We start from the raw sequence: 13,667 nt of genomic DNA on the forward strand, positions 1-13,667 counted from the left end.
AGGGCATGAAGAACTGAGTGGAGTTGTTGTTCAAATCAAATACTTAAGCTCTTGGAGTTTCACTCAGCACTATTATTTTGGTCTTCATTATTAAAATGACTTGGCTGGAGTGGGGCATGGGCAGAAGTTTTAATGGGCAAGAAAGCCCCACTTTATATGGTTTTAACATCCTTGCAGGTAGTGATTATATTTTCAGACGCTTATTTTTCTTCATCAAAGGGCCGCTAAGGGGGATGGATGGCAGCTCTCTGCGTTCGTTAATGCCTGGGGGTGTAGGTAGCAATTAGTAACTTAAAATTATACTTAACGGAGTGCTCTTTCTTCCTCAGAGAGGATGATTCCTGTACAAAGCTCCAATAAGCAAAAGACAATTTTTGAAATGGAGGCAGAAGGAGTACTTTCTTGGTTTCTGGGTTTGGTATCCTTTTTTACATTTTTGTGCTTATTTATTTATTTTGAAGATTTTCAGTTTCTTTTACACTCAGTCAACCAGGGCTGAGCACTGGCAATAGATATTTCTCTTCTGATACAAGTAGCATGTCCTTTAATTACCAGAAGCTGCCTCTGTTCTTTTCATACCACAGCATTTCATGCACCTATGCCTTCGCTCAGGGTCCTTTCTGTTTGCCACACTCCTTTGCTTGCGCTCTCTACCACCTGCCACCTCTAAGATAGGCATATTTCTTGAATGGTGCAATTCTATTCATTCTTCAAACCTAGTTCAAATGTCACCTGTTGCATAAGGCTTTCACTGCCCCCGCCGATCCTTCTTTCCCCAGGCAAAATTAATCATTCCTTGCTCCATCCTCCCCACCACCAGAGCATTACGTACATTTTGATAGTGTATACACACATATATGTGGACACCAAATAGTTAAACAGAAAAACTTAAGTAATGCAAGAGAGATATCGTCAAAACTCCCTGTTGTTGCCATTGGGAGAATGAAGACAATGCAATACAGGCAGTAATCACAGAGTAAATGACTCCAAATAAGTGGAGAAAAGAGGAGACAGCTTTTCTAGCTAGTTTCTAAACAGAAGAATTTCCAATTGCTGTCCGCAAATCAGCGGGGCCTATAATACCACTCCCCTCCATAATAGTGCGGAGAGGAGAAGACAGTTTGTAGCAGTCATTTTGTAGACTTCATTTTAGAGGAGACCCAAACCGCCTAAGTTTCTGCATTTGCCCAGATATGTTCAGTTTCAACCAGGAATGGAAATAGCTAGTGCTACAGAAATGTAGTTGTTAAAGAATCTCACGTTTAAAATCTAAACTGTAATGTCAGAACAACTTTTTAAAATTGCAGAGTTCTCTGAGATTAATAAAATCACTCAGAGAGTAGCTAATCGGACCAATCTTCCAGGTTAAGCTGGGACATAGACAAAGTGGAATGGAGAGCAGCAGCGTCAAATAGCACAAAGCAGTGAAACCAAATACAAGAATCCAGACAGCGTTAAGGCGCAGGTGTGTTACATGGCCATTTGTGGTGCAGATTTTATCGGTGCGTTAGTGAAGGGGGACACTGAGTGAATCCAGACCGCGGTTATCTCTGTGTAATTTGGAGGTTGGGGTATGTGTATGTGTGCACACATGTGCAGTAGAACAATATCGTTACATCTTGACCCATCTACTGCCCTACCCCCAACCAGACAAAGCTCATTGTTTGTGGTTTACTGACTCAGGGAAAGGGTGTGTTAACCAAAAGCAGAGAAAGGGGAGTCTCTTTTGGCTTTTGAGTTTCCAAAACCAAAGCCCAGAAAAAAGCAGGGAAGATGAAAATCAGAAGTTCCAACTTCCAGGAGAAAGAAAAAGCTTCCCGAGCTTGGGCAAAAGAGAAGAGCTGGAGGGGAAGTGAGAAGTGCTTAAACAAGGGGTGTATCTTTTCCGCAGGGGTGGGTAAGGTGGGAAGGATGCCCAAGTAGGTGTGTGGGATCCCAGAGCAAGGGCTTACCCAGGATCCTAGCATGCAGAAAGACTCCAGAGAAGCAACAGTGTGGCACTAGTGCTTGGTCAGTTCCATGGAGTTGATAGTACTCTTAGGTAGGGAATGAGCAGTAACATTGTCTTGCTTGTAAGTTCTGTCGTGGCTTGGAGTAGAGGTGGGACCTGGACAGCCTCTGAGAGTTGTTCATGCCTTGATGCAGCCTGGGAGCAGCCACATGATTTCACAGGGGCTCAAGAATAGCATAAGGGGGGCTCCAGGCTGGATGAGGCCCTGCACACACGATTGAGGGACTATGGGCTGAGAACCAGATAGGATGGTGGCCATCACAGTGGAAGCCAGCATCGTCAGGTGATGATGAAGAACCAGATGCCCTCTGAGAGCCCTGGCACTGCATGGGAACCCCTCTCCCACTCCATGCTGTCCTGAACTTACGTGGAATCAAGAATTTCCCAGGTTTCAATTTATGTCCAATTTAGCCAAAACAGGACTTAATTTATAGTCAGGTGAGTAATCAAGAAAGTAAAAAGTTTTATTTTGGGCACAGTTGAGTTTGCAGTGAGGTTTGTGAATTTTTGGTGTTTTGCACAATTGCTTAATTCTTCATCTACACATCTGTTACACCGTGAACTCCTTAGTCATTGTTGTTTTCCTAAGCCCAAACAGTGTGACCCAGAAGAGGGGCTTAATAAATAGTCACTAAATAAGTTCAAGAATGTTCCTAATGGTAGGGGACAGTGGTTCATTCTTACAATTCTCTTGTGTCCCCCCCCTTAGATTCTGGCAGATTTGGGGGCACAGAATCAGGGCTCAATACTCATTGAGCGAATGAACTAATAATAATAATAGCTAACAACAACAATAATAATTATGAGAGATAAAATATGTGCCGTCAGAGGGATATTGTGTCCTTAGCATTTTCCAAAGGAAAATGAATCTGTATTTCTGTCCGTTTTCCTAGGTTATATGTCTAATGATCTGAGCAGGACAAGCCCCTTAATCTTTTCATTATCATTTCCTGCCCTGAGAGTAAACAATTGCTATTGAACTCGACACCTAAGATAACACATAAATAAGAAGAAACGAACACCTACTCTTTTTCCATCTCCCATCCTACTACAAAACTCTTTCTGATTCTCTTATTAAAATGCAAAAACTTGCAAAGAAAAAAATGCTTCTTTAAGTGTTGTTCAGTGATTAAAGCCTTAAAAGTATGATACAAGGCCCCTGTGTCTGAAGCCCTTATTATTAGCATATTTCAGAAAAGGATTAGGTTTCTCTCAATATTGACTTTGGCCAAGTTTCCTCCCTCATGTCCCACTCCCCCAGTGTCTGAGCTTCCGGCCCTGGACTCCAAGTTGGGATTCTGACCTCTGAGCCCCAGTTCCTTGGAGGATGAATCCCAGCACCCTTTTGAATGCCAACTGCTTCCCTTGCGTTGAACCCAGGGTCTAGACCTACTCTCTGGACCCACTTGCCTGCCTGCTTGTCCCAGAACAACAAACTCTGTCCAGTGTGCTCCAAGTGCAGGTCTTACATCCTCTCAAACCTTAGCACGTACCAAGTCTGTTTCAAAGTCTGTAATGGATCCCTGTTTTCTATTGCAGAATTTTCCTTCTGCTTGTCAGGAGCATGTTTTGTTCAAAGTCAAGATGGGCTAACTGCTTTAACAACCCACCCCAAATTTGTAGCGGCTTAACAAGCAGAATTCGATTTATGCTCACAACACAGTTCAGTGCATGCCAGAAGGGGAGTGGCGGCTCTGCCCCAGGAGATCCCTCAGGGACCCATTTTCCTTCTGTCTGGTGACTGCCCTGCTCTAGATCTTCATAGACCCCATCATTCAACCAGAGGATGATGGAGGACAAGGGCTGGACAGAGGAGGTTCTCCTGAGCAGGCCTGGTGGTGGCACTCCTCACTTCTACTCACGGTCCACCGACCAGAACTCAGGTACATAACCACCCCCAAATGGAAGGTGTAATCTGGTAGTACGCTGAGAGAGAAGAGAGAACCAGTAAACTGAGTCATAATTGTATAACTTTCACTACCGAAGATACATAGATCTTAAAACGTTTAGGCCAAAAGTGTCTATCATGCATAAGACAGATTATACCACCCTAACTAGATCAGGCCACAATGATCTGGCCTCACACTTATTTGCAGTCACATTCTTTCCTAGATACAAGAATTGAGACATGAGTGAACAGAGATCAATCATCGTAATCGTACAAATTATCTTCAATTTCCAGTTTATGTACCTGATCTCAATTCTGTAGTTTGCTTTAAAATAATTTCAGTGGGGGTTAACATTTTAGATTGCTGTTAGAAACATTTAAGTTGCTGAAAGAATATTTAAATAACATTTGCTATTTATTAATGAATTCAATAGGAACCCAACTATGTGTAACACACATGTAGTACTGAATGGTTCAAAATGGAGAATGTTAATATTTTAACTATCATTTGAGTTGAGAAATACTGAACAAAAACAGGATAAACTCCATGTTCCTTCCCAATCTAGCCTGGGCTCACTTCTTCAGCATCATTTTTACCACTCTCTTCCAAGGAATAGAACAGAGAGCTGGAGCACGGATAAGAAAGGAGAGGGGCCACATTTCCACTCTCCCTTTACTGTCAAGCTGCACTTGTTGACTGAGAGAGTAAGCAAGGTACTGGACAGCAGTGGGTGACCATGGTGGCATGGGCATGAGTTCAAGGTAAATTTGCTTCCTTCAAGTAACGGTGGCCCCTAGTCTCACAGCCAGGGACTCTGGGAGAAGGCCACTAAAGCTCAGGAGGATCTGTTTGGTTTAAGAAATGTATAACCCATTGACCAGAAACTGGTTTTCTCAGGTCAGCCTCCTTCTTTAGGAAAGCATGTATAGATTTCGTATAGATGATACAAGCTAACATATCTCCAGCTTTTGGCTGGTAATGGTCATTCACAAAGCAAGCCAAGGACTTCACAGCTTGGGACTATTTTGTATGGTTTTTAAAGCCAGACCATGGGCGGTAGAATACTTAATTCTTAGTTAGAGATCATATGTCACCCTTGCTTTCACCAAATAATTTTATTGTGTTTCATAACCATGTACTAGAAGAAAAGTGTTGGCATTAAATACTGCCTGTTGAAAAATTATCTTCCATAGTTAGAGCCTGGGGGGAACTTCTGTTTAAATAGGATCTACACTTCCAGGGCCCATGAAGAAATGTGACCTTTGTTTCAGGAAGGCTTCCTCCACCCCTCCCTTCCTTCCTCTGGGTCATCTGTAATGTTTAGGTGATGTGTTACCCAAGGGTACCTGCTCCATCACTTACACCACTTACATGCTAGCCAGGGACAGGTTCACCAGGAAGCCAGGGGAGCTTGCAATTCAGGGCCCTCCCACATAAGGGGCATTTCCAAGATCCTGGGAGGAGGAAATGTGTTCACATGGTTCATATGTTTTAGTAAAATTTGCAAAAGGCAGATATTTATATTGCAATCAGTTAAGATTGCTGTCTATTTCCAATCTCACTTCTCCCTGTTGTTGAGTGGTGTTAGAGTGGCTGAGGACATTCTGGGGAATAGCTAAAGGGTACTTGCATTGGGGATTTCTTTACTTTGGGTTTAATGAGGTATATACATGACACACAGTCACTTTGTGTAGTTATTGAGCCAATACCTTTTGTGTGTAGAGATATTTTCCAGGAACAAAAGTACAGGCATATCTCAGAGATATTTCAGGATTGGTTCTAGACCATTGCAATAAAGCAAGTGAGCAAGTGATACAATAAAGTGAGTCACACAAATTTTTTTGGTTTCCCAGTGCATATATAAGTTATATTTACACTATACTTTAGTCTATTAAGTGTGCAACAGCATTAGGTCTAAAAAAACACTTTACTGCTGGATACTGCTAACTATCATCTGAGCCTTCAGTGAGGCATAGTAGTGACATTAAAGGTCACTTATCGCATGTCACCATAACAAATATAGCAATGATGAAAAAGTTTCAAATATTGCCAGAATAACCAAAATGTGACACAGAGACACAAAGCAAACAAAGGCTGTTGGGAAAATGGCGCCAATAGACTTGCTCAATGCAGGGTTGCCACAAACCTTCAATTTGTAAAAAACACAATATCTGCCAAGTACAATAAATTGAAGTTCAATAAAATGAGGTCTGCCTGTAATAGGCAGATTCTTGGATTACTTGATAAGTCAATGAAAGAAGAGGAGTAAATCATTTCTATGATTTATTGAACACATTGAAAAAGTTTTTCATTTCCTGCTGATTTGACATAAAGTGTTGACTTTGATGAGGAAAACAGGAAACTCATATTCACCACTACAACGTGGTATGTTATGCTCTGGCTGATGAGTGTTATCAATTTAAAGAATATCTAGGATTAGTCACTGTGCAAGAAAACTCAAAATAACCTTAAATCCTACAGCTTATATATGAAAGAAACTTGACAGAGGTTTCCCCACATTTGACAACAATTCTAAAACAAAAAGTAAAACATTGCCAATAAGAAACTGTGAAGCTGAAAGTTTTCAGCTAGAAAGCAAAGACTGAAATTGAATTATCTTTCCATTCTCTCTGCAGAAAATGGTATTACAATATTATTGTCAGAGGAAAAGTGGGTCGAAGAGCAGCCAAGAAAAGGTGGAAAACATGTAAAGGTGTCAGGCTGCTAACAAAAATATGTTTCTAGACTTGGCGATGTTTCTGGTATTTGTCAGATCTTTAAAATTGTTATTTGTTGTCGTTTCTTTTCTCATTCTAAATAAATATTTATTTTCATGCAAACTGGTATTCATAATTTTGTAATTATTTTTCTCAAAGAAAGCCCAATTGTGTAAATTTTAGGCTTCACAAAACTTGAATCCAGCCCTGCAACTGGCCCACAGGGAGGTGACGGGGAGATTCAAATATTCCTGGAGTGGCCAAGAACAAGTATACACATTCACTGGCGCACGCACGTGCACCTTGCTCTACCCTGTCCCAGCTACTCCCTAGGTGGCCCTGGGGTTTCTTCTTCTGGAGATGCAAGTCTCACTGCCCACATTCTCCTATCCCCACATGGTCAGCTCCACTGGGGGCCTGGAGTGGGGTGGGAAGCCCGGGGCATGCGCTGGGTGAGCGAGTGGGAGAGAGTGTAGGTGCTCCCGGGTATATGCACCGCCCTGCCTGGGCCTTCAGATGCCTCGGGGGGGCCCGGCCAAGCCCAGGGGGTGCATCTATGCAACAGTAATTCCCCCCAGTCCTGATGGGGCTCATATGCTGAGTTAGTAAAGAGTGTGGTCATGGAATCACAGGTTGGGTACATTGATGGTGAATTTCACCGCTGAAACCCCAGATCAGAGCTCTCATTGACTCTTTTTTGGTGGCCTTACACCCCTCCCCCCTCCCACTCCTCTTCCACTCACAGCCACTGTCCAGAATCACTAATTCAGGTGGAGGAGGGGGGAGTCCTGGTTGCTCCTTCCAGAATGCAGTGGAACCCTGAGACAACATCCATGTCTCATCTCTACAGGGAGCCTCTCTAGCTGTTATTTCCTCATCTGTAAAATGGGGTTGATGATAGTATCCACCTCTTTGGCTGAACAGCTGAGGACAGAGTCCTCTTTGTCCCCTAGCTAGCAAGTCTGTGACCAACCACAGGCCAACCACACCAGCCTAACCATGATGGCCTGGCCATCCACGCTCCCTGCCTTCCAAATTTCCCCCTAATGTGCTTCCTCCTCACTTGTGTCTGGGAGACCAGGAATTTCTCCAAGCTGTCTCTGAACAAGAAAGATGGTCAGACATCATGGCCAATACCTCAAAGATAACAAGAAAAAGCAGCAGGGGTCTCCTTAAACAGGGAGCCTTATTTTGGTTCACACAAGATCCTTGTGGGCCTAAGAGGGAATCTCAAAGTCCACATTGTGTCATGAAAAGAGTAAGAAAGGATCTGAAAGAAGAAAAGCAAATTTCTCTCCCACACAACTCCTACTCTTTCCCCCTTCAGATCTTGTCTTTTTTTTTTTTTTAAACAAAACAAAGAAAAAGATATACAAATAGTCATGCGAATAGATAACTTGGGAAACAAAGACTTGTGGAAATACTTGCTATTTCGTTCTGAGATGTTTCAATTTATCTGATCAGCACTTTAACTAACATTATGAAAAATTTTATACAGGCAACATATTTTGAAATATTAGAAATGGCCAGTAATTTATCTAACCGGGTTTCAATGTTCTCAGCTGCAATATGGAGAGATAGAACAGAATGATTTCCAAGGTCATTTTTTAGGGCTAACATTCTATGGTTTTATACTAGTGATGTTAACAATATTTGGATATTTAACATTTCTTTTGTTTCATATTTCTTAAGTGCCATGGGATCATGTCAACAGGCATCAGTTAAGCGGCTACAGGGCATACAACTCAGAAAAGTATTTTCCATAGGAAACAATTGTTTCTTGAAAGTGTGAATGAAAAGTATACTTTAAAAATGAATCAACATCTATTTTATATATGTACCATGAAGTTATCTGCCTTCAAGAATCCCATGAAACAGCTTTTAGCAGAGTTTATTTATCTAGCATGTCAAGTTCAGTTTTCTTAAAGCAGGTACAGTAACAGTGGGAGCTTGCACTGCACTGAATCTCATTTTCCGGAGGCTTGCACTGAGGCACAAGGAGGTTAAATGGGGTTGCTGAGCGGTAAGGGCAGCAGCAGGACCAAGGCAACAACTCTGCACGCTCTAGGCCCACACTTGCCCCCAGCATCGCATATGTCATCCTGTGGTTAATTCTTCCCGAGAATTAACGTGTTAACGTGCCCCCAGGATGGGCAACCACTGATCACGCTGAGCTCTGAGACACCAAGCACCCTCTGGGCAACATTTCATGAAAAACAGACAACCTTCTGGATGCCGTTGTCATGTTGTGACGAGGCTCTGTCTGTTTGGCAATACAACGACACTCCAGATATATGTTTCCCCAAATTAAAACCATTTATTTACAGACATACAAAGGGAAAATAAACCTCAGTCTGCTGCAGACTTCTTAGTAGCTGCTCTCTCCTTCGATACATCCCGGGCTCTCCCTCTCTGTTTACGGTTGGAAATAAGGCCCAGTTGGCGGGTTGGCTGCCTCCGCGAAAACCCAGGAGGGTTAAGTGGGAGGATGGTCCCCAGGACTCGGGACTTCTGCTTCCTCACGTTCTTCCCTGTGCTTCGCCCCTCGCTGAGAACCTTAGCAAACAGGGCCAGATCACCCTTCCTCACGTGACTTGCACCAGGAACAAGGGGCAAGTCTTTAGTAGGATTAGAAGTCTGAACCCATGTGAGTTTCTTATCATCCCTATGTGAGGTACTTCCCCATGTATCATTTCCACATCTGAAAATCCCAGGCGAGGGCCCTTCACATTATTTTCCTCTCAGGAAATATTTCTTCCCTTATAATATTTTCACTTCTTGACCCCTTGAAAAATGATACAGTTCCGCTCTGCTTTTCACTCCAGGAAACAGAGAACAGTGTAGTAGTCCTGTGCTCTAAGGGATGTGTTAGAGCTGAAGAGGGGAAAGCAGATGGATGGTGGAGTCTAGCTATTTAAAGAGTGTACTTGACAGTGAGATTCCTTCTATTAAATGCTTAAATGCTAGGAGTTGCTTTTCTTGCCTTCATCCTTTTCTTTCATTGCTTTAGTATTATCTCAATGTTTTCTCTCTCTCTCTCTCTCACACATAAACATACACTAAGGGAAGGGTCTTGGGCTGGGGCATATATGGGAGATGTCCTGGGCCAGCCTGGAATTGTGCACACCCCCTGAATTGACCGAGAAGTGTGGTGTATGTGCCTTGAGAGACGGGGAATTAGGTTTTCTAAGCATCCAGTCAGGCTCTGCCCCAGGAACAGTGTTGGAGCAAGGCTATACCACTAGATAAATGAACATTTACTACTGGTGACCGCGTGTGCACTGGGCCAGAGGCAAAAGTACAAGGTGAAGTGAAACTCACAGTTGAGAGGCAGAGCGTGTGTCCTCTAAGGAATGTGACTCAGCCTGGTGGTCCTGTGAACCGGGGTGGAGGTAGGGGCTGTCCTCTGGGCTTAGGGAAGGTTTCACAGCAGGGGTTGCTCTGAGGGAGTGTGTGAAGGGTGAGTACAGCTTTGTGAGGACGAGCAGGGGCAGCGGGCGTGAGCAGAGGAAGTCTCTGAGCCTGGCAAAGGGTGGCAGGTGGTCCTTCACGAAAGAAGGATGAGGATGCAGAGTGAGTTGGGGAGACAGGGGTGGAAATGGTCCGTTGAGGATAGACGGTGGGGAATCACTCGGGAGCAGGTCATTACTGAAGGCTGGGTGGCAGGGGAGTGACACGGTTGGATCCTCGTTATAGCGGGTTCTAGTGGCTGTGGTGGAGGATGAAGGGGAGGTCAGAGAAATAGCAGGAGGGAGGGAGCCCAGCGAGGAAACTACTTCAACACTCTGGGCAAGAGACATTAGAGCGAATGGTGAGGAGGAGGTGGTCTAAGACCTCTCAAGGGATCTGACTGCCTATCGGATGTGGCGGGTCAGGGCTCGGCCCTTTGATTCTCTCTGTTTGCCCCGCCCAACACCCACTGGTGCTCCATTTTACTCCCACCCCAAATGCTAATGGGATTGTCGGTAATTACAACAGCTATTGTTACTCATTTCTCTTCTGATTTAACAGTGGGAAGTCTCTCCTTTGTGGAGAAGTGAGGGTAATGCTGCTAGTAGTAACATTTTTGATTTTTGCTCTAAATGCCTTCTGGATATTATTAAGTGGACCTGACTTAACCGGGCAAACTCAGAGTCAAAATTACTTTAATAGCATTTACGAAATAAATGCCAGGCGCTGTTTTAAGGACTTCACATGTATTAAATCATTTAATCTTCACAATAATCCAATAACATAGATACTGTCAGAAAAATTATCCAAAATTTAGGATGAAGGCAAGAAGGTAGACGACAGACACATCCTTTCAGTGTAAGAAGGTAAAGGTTGCCCAAGGATTTTCTCAAGGAATGTCCTTGGTTTCCCTCATTGCTTAATCTTGAGTCAAGTTCTCAGTCTCAGGGAAGTCACTTGTTAATTTGAAGACTTTGATCCAGGAGATTTACAAATAATTTCTCATGAATGAAACACATAACCCCAATAATTTATGTATGTTGGATATTAACCAGGTGATATCTAACCCAACAATCTAATCCTTATAGTTCTTTGTTAAATTGTCTATAAATATCCTAGCTTCTCAGATGCTCTTTGAAACAATCATAACATCTTACTAGTTATTTCATTAATTAATGAGTTTAAAAATTATTTTAAATTAAAAAAAATTACATTAAAAATTATTACCCTCACTTTATAGAAGAATAAACTGAGGCACAGAGAAGTTATGGGACTTGCCCAAGATCAGAGAGATCTTTGGTATCTCTCTGTGGTAGAGCTGGGATTCAAACTAGGTAGTCTCGTTCCAGAAAAGTCTCCTTATTCACTCACCATATATTTATTGAATACTTCTCCATTCTTGACTTCTCTGGATTACTCCTCCTACTGAATCCAGGGGCTATTTGTTTAATTTAACAAACATATGCTGAGCTGTGATTATGTGACAGGTTCTGTATTAATCTACTCCACGGTAAGTTGTTTTAATGTTGTACAGTACAAGCATACAAACAAGCTCTTGTCCATGTGTCCAGGCTCAAAAAAAAACCAGGCAAAGAGTCTTCTGGGCATTCATATAATTTGCTGTGTCCTTTCTGTTGGAGTCTTACAGTTGGCTATGCATTTGGGGAAGCGACTGTACTTCCCTCAGGCAGAGGGAGGAACCAGAAGAGGTAAAGATCAGACTCTGATGATGGGGTTAGGGCCAATGGAAATTCCAGGAGCTGGTTTTCTTCCAGAACCTTGGGCCATGGCATTCATATCTGTAAATCTGGACATGCAAAATGATGTTATATGAAGGTTCCCTTCTGCCAAATCTTCATCATCCACGGTCTGATTCAAAATCACCCCATGGCTTCCTTTAGTTTCCACACCCAATTCTCATCTTAACGGTGGTCCTTTATGCTAGAATCTTTCCAAGCAAGTAGAATTGATGGTTTCCTCCTCTTCCGGCTGTCAGTATGTTCTGTTGTTGTTCTACCTGTGTCTTCCTTTAGGTGATAAAATCATAGAGTAAAGGGACTGGGATAACTTTGGCCACACCAGTAACACCAGCTCTCGGTTCCCTGAGAACATTCAGCAAGTGCTGAATGTTGGTGATAAATGTTCTGCTCTTGGAGAAAACAGGTTCTTCCCTCTACTCTTGGAAGTGTTTATCTCCACTTCATGGATAGCTAGTTGAACTCCGAAGTCAGGAAATTCACCTGCATCCCAGAGAGGAAGGAAGTGATGCAACAGGCAGGCTCCCCAGCCAGTCTGTCCCCCGGTGATAAAGTTGCCTAATTTGCCATTTAATTTTGCAACCTCTTAATCTCCCAGTCATTGGCCAAGCTGCCTTAGGTGATCCTTTCTATAGTTGGCAATGGGGCTGTAATGACTATTCAGTGCTCCGGTTTCCACATTCCAGTTTCCAGTGGGTTAGGCTGACTCCAGTATCTACTACCATATTTGGCTTCTAAAACTGCAAAACTCTGGGAGAAAACTTTCTTATCCACCTTCTCACCCCAAAATAATCAATAACATTTAAGGAAATGATAACATTATACTAGCTGCTATTACTATTAACTGTCACATCTTCTGATTTAAGCTAAAATGCTTCAAGATGTTAACTGACCGAAATACTAGTGAGTGTCTGGCCTCATTCCTGATTCCTGGTGCATCCATCTCTGTGTCTCACTTATTCCAACTCAAGGTGCCTGTTGAATTTGGGTTTCCTCCAAATGACTCAGTATTATGGTTATGTGAGTTAGTCTTCAGCTTGAATCAGTGAGGAGGAATGTTGACGCGGGCCGCCTGGTAGAGGACCCCTTGGCAAACTCTGGCTGCAGTGGACCAAATGGTGTCTCAGTGACATGTCATGGCACTTCTGTAGTGCATGACGTAAACTGAGGGGTCATCCCTATTCCTCCTATAACTGGCCCAAGTAGAAGCACAATCATGTTAAACCTGGAGAACAAGGAGTCCTCCACTAGGGAAGTGCTGATTTGTGCATTTGGATACTGCCAGTTTCAGGTTGGCGACTGACAGCTCTAGGGAGGAAGAGTTCACCCAGAGCTGCAGGACAGGTAGGAATATGAATCACTTACACAGACCCAGGGAGGGGATTACACGGCAGGGATCCAGGGGAGGAGTTTGAATGGCTAGATTGATCCCCTACTGAAGACCAGAGAAAGGAGGCTCAGACAATTCAAATGGCTTGTCTGAGGTCACTGCTAGGGAGAAGTGGCAAGTCGGGAATGGGCGTCCAGGCTTTCAAATGCAGTGGTGATCCAATCTATCTGTGAGGGTCTCCAGGACGGGCTGCCATTTGTGCCTATAGGAAAATGTACTTGAACACTTCTCCAGAGTGTAAAATGCTCTGTGGAAGGAAATGTCCATTACTTAGTTGGGGCACACATGCCTTTCTTGGAGAAAATGTGCTTGAAAATTCCCATTGCTGCTCCTCCTTTGAGATGGAAACAAGTTAAGGGAGACGTGTGAGGGTGTGAAGTGGGCACCCCAGGAGAATCAAAAACCAGCTAAATTAAGGCAGGTATACAAATAGAATTTCAGTATGTTTGACTT

The sequence above is a fragment of the Balaenoptera borealis genome (assembly GCF_965194805.1).
Source record: "Balaenoptera borealis genome assembly, chromosome: 18".
NCBI lineage: Eukaryota > Metazoa > Chordata > Mammalia > Artiodactyla > Balaenopteridae > Balaenoptera > Balaenoptera borealis.